At 39.4% G+C, this 6,889-nt stretch overlaps 1 pseudogene; it reads right to left on the bottom strand.

Moving 5' to 3' along the window:
- Positions 1–856: 856 nt before the first annotated feature.
- On the bottom strand, positions 857–975 carry LOC112475976 (annotated as a pseudogene).
- Between the last annotated feature and the right edge of the window lie 5,914 nt (positions 976–6,889).

Here is a 6,889-nt window from a genome sequence, read left to right as displayed (position 1 = left end):
AGAGATTCTTTTTCACTATGTCAATAAGGAAACTTCTCATGAAGGTAGAGTAAGGGCTTTAAAGCATGAGTAGAATTTTTATTGATATAGATAGAAGGAAATTCTATGCTCTTAAAAAATATATGACAGTTTTCTTGCTTAAAAGGTAAGCTTTGACTGATCTGCAAAGTTGTCTTATGTGAAATACTTAATTTATCAATAATGCCTGATAAAGGAGATGTATTTTATAAAGAATTTGCTATTGAGGGTAGGGACGGGGAGCAAATATGAATATTTTTATTGTCTGATTAAGCTAAATGGATATAAAACAAAATGTCATTGGCTCTGTGAGCTTTTTCTTTCTAATTGTGTTTTTCACACAATTGTACGTTATATATCTTAATGAAAATGAGGCTCAAGAGATGCTCTTAAAATCCAGGAGGGGAAATTAGAATGCATGCCCTTGATTGAAGCATTTGTTATTTTAGAGGAAAAAAGCATCAGTGGTCACTTATAAATGGTGAGTCTGACCTACATTGCAGAGCTAGCAAATTTCCTTGGGAACCTGATCAATAACACACCATTAAAAGAGGACCTTGCTAATAGCCTTTCCTTAGAAAAAGCTAAGGTTGACAGTCAAGAAAACAATTTGTTCAATTTCCTCTACTCTCCTGGAATTCTCATCAGATAAAATTGCTCCTTATTTCATAGTCATGAAAACATTTTATTTAAAATAATAATATTGATGTTCATTGTATTTTTATTTTATTTTATTTTAATTATTTTTATAGATGAGGCAACCCTTGGTTGACCTCACAGATTGCAAGGATCTTGTCAGCTTACAATCCCTTATTTTTTTTTAATTTTTAATTTTTTACACCTACAGCACTTGGTCTTCCTAGGTGGTCTCCCATCCAAGTACTAACGAGGCCCAATCCTGCTTAGCTTTCGAGATCATATGGGATCGGGCTTGTTCAGGTTAGCATGGCTGTAGACTCATTTATATCAAAAATACTTATTGTATTTTTGATATAAAAGTTATACATAAGGCCTGCTGAATAATTATGGTAGCAGGCTAGCTGTGCCTGATAACCTGTCTTCCAACTTCCATTACAGTACCTTGAAAAGATGCACAGTTAAGACCCAAACTGGCAACAAAAGAGGAAACTAATGGAAAGACAGAAAGTCAAAGTCTGCATGAAATTTCTACTATCATTGATGGAGATGAATTGAGAATCTTATTCTTGGACTAATGCACCACCTGCCCATGCTTTACATCAGAACTATATAGTCTCAAAGATGACAAGAGGAGATAGTAAGTCAACCCCTACAGAAAGGCAGCTGTCCTTAAAATCAGGATTTCTCAACCTTGGCTCTATTTACTTGGGACAGGTAATTCTTTGTTGTGGGGGCTGTTCTGTGTATTATGAAATGTGCAACAGCATCCTAGTCTCTACTCACTAGATTTTTGAAGCACTCTTTACCTTCACTCCTAGTTGTGACAAGCAAAAATGTTTCCAGACATTGCCAACTTCCTTGAGGGGCAAAATGGACTATCTTGAGAATGTTGACCTAAAAAACTAGAATAGCCAGAGCTTGGAGATTCCTCTCTGTCCCATCTCTCTTTTGCTACTATTAGATCCTCTTTTTTTCACTTTTTATGACAGGAGGTCAAGGGGAACAGACTGTAGTGCTCTGAAGTCTGAGGCACCTTGTTCCTAAAAAAAAAAAAAAATTAAAAAGTGCATTTGGAACCCAATTCATCCATGGTGCTAGAAGTTAAACTAATAGTTACCTTTGAGGGAGAGGAGACAAAGGTAGCTTCTGTAGTGATAGAACTATTCCATAAATTGATCTGGTGGTGGTTAAACATGTGATAAAATTCATTGAGTCCATCTGTTTAGCTGCATACATTTATTTAAGTTATATCTCAGTCAACAACAACAACAAGAACAACAATGAAAGGCTTGGGAGAAAGAAAACCCAACATGGGTCATGTCAAATGGAAAAGGGCAAGGGACCATTTCTTTGAAGATTGATAGAGAGAACGTACCTCTGAAATTAAAAGATGTAAACATTTAAGAATGCACGTGCTTGCATCAAAGAGCTCAGTTTGGGAAGACTAATAGCTTCTCATGTAGTCCATGCCAGCGATCCTCCATAATCTCTATGATGCAAAGGGAAAATTAGCATTAAAAGCTGGGGCTGTTATTCAACCTATTGTCATAATCTTGGAGATTTTTCAGCATACTGTGAGGAGAATGGATTGGTTCTAAAAATGCAAGAGATGGCCTATCAAACTGTACCAACAGAAGCAGACTCCACAGGCTCACTAGGAAGTCAAGAAAGAGAAGCTCCATATCGTTCATTTGCCTGCCTCCTTGAATGCAAGCATTGTACTAGCTAGTATTCTATGCAGCTCTTCTTCTATCACACAGGTACCATTTTTTAAGGCAGAGACTTCTCTGTTCCCCATCTCTCCAGTAACATCAATTCTTCTACATCTAAATCCAGAGAGCAATATCCTAGACAATGCTATGGCAGAGTAAAGTGCAAGGGGCCAGCAATGGCTTATTGTTTTAGAGAATACACAAATAAAGCATTGTATCAGGAGTCATGACAGTGAGCAAGAAGTATGCATTAAGTCAGGCTTGACATGTGTGTAGAGCAGTCAGAATTCCTGAGTGGTCAGTGTAATAGTGGCACATCTGGCACCTCAAATCACGTATCATTTATGTAACAATGATGTGCATACTACACTTATGATAAATCCTCTAGATTCTACTTCTAACCATATTTCCATCTCTAATCCTCCCCTATATAGAGATTTAGGAGGCTGCTGCTAAAAGCAGCAGTATGCCCAGAGTGGTCAGTGCATCTGCCATTTCATAGATTCCAGCAGGTCCTTATTTTGAATGTGATCATTCTGTCCACAGTGGTTAGAATGCTTGAAATGGTTAATGTGTTGAGTGTAATTCATCTCTTAGGTCTTCAGTGTGTTCATAGTGGTTAATTTGTCTAGACCAAAAGGGCCTGCACTGTTCATTTGTATTTCTTTGGCATCTTCTCTAGGCCTAGATGAACTCTAGTATGTTTAGGAGGTAAAGTGACCTGAGGACATACATGTCCATGGGCTTTTTGCATGCCACTCTGGGACATGAGTTTCTACTGCCCCAGGATTGTTCTGTTGGCTTGGCTGTTCAGGCTCTTAAATAGTCTACCTCCTCTCCCAAAGATGAAGGAACCACCCCTGACCTGCCCATCCTAGCTCTAGCAGCTCCCCACCAGGGATGTTCAATAAGAATGAGACTGACTAGTTTTACCTTGTCCAAACTCCAGCCTGAGACCCAAGAGACCTTACCCCTTAGCCTTCTACCAGTCTTTCTCTCTCATCTAGCATTTTCAGAGTTTAAGGAACCCCTGCCATCGATGACCTCCACATATTTCTCTTCCACCTCCTGGCTTTGTGTAGTAAGAGCCATTATTCACTGACTCTCTCATTTATTAGCATTCAATCAGCAAACATTTATTTAGCATCTACTGTACTCCAGGCATTACTTTAAGGGTGAGGGCTATAGCAGTATATGATACAGACAAGATTCTCATTCTCTTGGAGCTTATTTCCTAGTGAGAATATACACCAAATAAATAAACAATCAGACAAGTATATATTAGATAATAATGAGTACTATGATACAAATAAAACCTGGATATGTGATATTGACTGGGGTGGGAAGTACTGAGAAAGTGTAGTTGTTTGCCTAGCAAATAAGAATGCCAAAGATCTAGGAAAGTCTTAAAATAGCCCCATGATTATTGACACTTATTTCTGCTTGTTTCTTCCAAAACAAACTACTTCCTAAATATCCATGTGTTGCCCTACCCCAGAAAGGCTGAGTAATCCAGCTTTAATGCTTGGCTCAGGTTAATATCACCCATTCATGGTAGCACCGTCCCCTTGTCAGTGATTGGTCTAAAGATCTGGGCCTAAGTCAATAAGCACAGAGCATTTTCCTGTTAATAGGGCTTGGTTCAGGAATAGGCATAAGATCTAATTTGAGACAATGAGATGTGTAGGGAGGTTTTCTAGAAATGTCTTTCTATGTTTTAATGTAAAGAGATGATCTGACTTTCTTAGTAGCTGTGAACAAGGAAGCGATCAGATGTAGTTGTTCTTGGCAGCTGGCCTATGAATATGAAGGAAATACTCCTTAGAGGAAATCTGATCTCTAGATAGCTGAGTGTAGAGAAGGAAATTATCTGCTTCTTGAAGACATCAGTGAACCCCTAAGCCAACCCATATTGAAAGCCTGCTCTTCATCACTCATCATTCTTGTGCAGGCCACAGCTTCTGTTTGTTTATGCACACAGCAGGCCAGAGAGGCCCCAGGAGCAGCCCTCAACCAGTGATGGATGAGAGGTGATAAATAACTACCTCAGCTTTCCTGTCTGTTGCTTGAGACAACTCCAAACATCACATGTGATAGACAAGCGCTCTCCAAGAAGAGAATGTTTACCCTGAGCTGTGAATGACAACAAGAAGTCATCTTGTGGGAAGAGTGTACACAGCTGAGGCATAGGTTGGCAAAGACCCTAATGTGGGATTTGTTTTGGCATCTTCCAGAATCAGAAAAAAGGAGGGCAAGTACGGCTGGGCCCTGGGTAGCTGACAGCGGGAGGTCTAGAATCAGGGAATCTGGCTAAGTCCTCCTCCTCATCTTGCTTGCAGTTTGGTCTTGAGCAAGTTATTTAACCCTTTTGAGTTTTTCCTCACCTTTTAATGGGCTTAATAATAGCACCCCTATGACAGGGCTGTTATGAGAATCAAATAAGCTCATAAATGTGAAATGTTTATCACAGTCCCTGGCCCACAGTAGTTATTCTCTCATCTAGATTAGGTTTGCTTGCCTAATGTTCAATTTGCCATGGAGTTTATATCTTTTCGGGGTCATTGTCAGAATGAGCAGAATAAAATCACACCCAGCTGAACCCTGAGACAACAGAGTGCAAATTACCACTGGTAAACCCTGAGGAACCATAACTAAGCATTTATTTTTTTTTTAAATAGAGAGATTATCTGGGCCCATTTAGAGTTTTAGCTGCCCCAGGATTTATCTCCTTGCCAGGAAATCTAGAAGCATGCCTTAAAGGTTTACGAAATTTAAGATAAATGTATCATCTGAGCAAGAACATATCGCCTCTCCTGTAGGAACATCAACTGCAAACTATCAAAAGAGAGTCTGTCAAAATACATAAAGATTGTGGCCCACAATAAACACTTTGGCCAATTTTTCCATCACATAAAATTAAAAACCTACTACAGACATGTTATAGAGAAAAACTTGAAGTGCTAATTTGGTTCTAATGGAACACACATAATTGATTACCTGATGGACCTTGACATATGTATTGTGGGCTGCCTTGAAAAGCTGCCTCTGGACTAGACTCTCCAACAGATATTATTACTCTAGGAAAGATCCTGAAGTAGCCCTTATAAAGAGCACCAACAAAAATACTACTGCCTCTTTAGACTATGTTCAGACCATGTTTAGACCATGTTTGCAAAAGCTAATTGAACAGATGATTATATTCAGAGCTTCCAGAGCTTACCTACAAGTGAGAAAAATTCCACCTAGAATGCTTTCAGCAGTGTGCTGTCATGAGTCCACAGAGAAAGCCAGTGGATTTAATAATGTGTATTCACTTATAACAACAAAAACCAAGAAAATTATTTCAACTCATCTGTCAGTAGTGATGTTTCCTGTTGAGCTCCCTGTCAGAGAAGTCTAATAAAATAGTAGAAACTGCTAAGTAATATTTATCCTAGGGCAGATAATATTTTTCTGACCTCTAGTAAGCTCTTAAAGAAACTAAACCCCTCTACATTTAGTCAAAAGCTGTTTAGTGACCATTTCTGTCTACCATCATATACTAATTTTCTATAATTATGTTCTATTAAAAATGAAATGAAGAGATAGAGGATTCAATTCCTAGCTCTGCCACTTACTCATTCTTTGACCTTATTAATATTGATAGTAATAATGACAGTTAATATTTGTGACTGCTTACCAAGCCTCGAGCACTTTGCATAACACTTAACTTATACCCATTTTATTTAATATTTGTAGAAAGCCTTTGGAAGGGAGATATGTTATCACTCTATCCTTTTTATAATTGAGACAGAGAGACTTTAACAGGTCATCGATGGCAGGGATTCCTTTAACAGAGACTTTTACACTTGTCCAAAGTCACACTCTTAGATAAATCGGTTGCGTTTCCAAGTTGGGCTGCCTGACCCGGAGGATCATGTATTCGCTGTGTGTTCTGCCTCCTCTGGGGCCTAATTTTCACATCTATATTTGTCTTCCTCTCCTGGGTAACCAGGGAGTCTAGAGCTTCCAGAGTTTCCAGACTTGGCATAGGAGTGAGTGGGGCTGGCTCACAGCTGAGGGCATGGAGCAAAGTGTGACTGAAACCAAGGTGGCAGGCCATGGGAGGGCAGGACAGGAAGCAAGGGAATGTGTGAAATGCCCACTCTCAGTCTAGTGATCCAGACTGAGGGATCAGCAACAGAGAACCTGCAGGACTGAGCAAGCAAGTGTGGGAGGCAGGCTGGAAGGACTGCCAGAGTCTGGGAGACCTAAGTCATGAGAACTTATTAGAGAGTGTTCAGGGCAAAGGGTGTTGGTGGGGCAGAGCTGTGAAGGGTGCTGAGGACATTCCTGCAATCCATGAAACAAAGGTAATAACCATCTCTCTCTTACGTGGATCTGTGAAGAGTAATAGCCAATGGATCTGTGAAATAGCCAATGTGCAAGAACTTTGCAAACTCTAAAGTGAATATTTTTATTACAAGGTGTTGTCTATGTTTGTGCACACAAGATAAAATAAATCTATGCATCCGTGTTTC

The sequence above is a fragment of the Pteropus alecto genome, unplaced genomic scaffold, assembly GCF_000325575.1.
Source record: "Pteropus alecto unplaced genomic scaffold, ASM32557v1 scaffold92, whole genome shotgun sequence".
NCBI lineage: Eukaryota > Metazoa > Chordata > Mammalia > Chiroptera > Pteropodidae > Pteropus > Pteropus alecto.
This window is presented reverse-complemented; position numbering and strand designations above follow the sequence as displayed.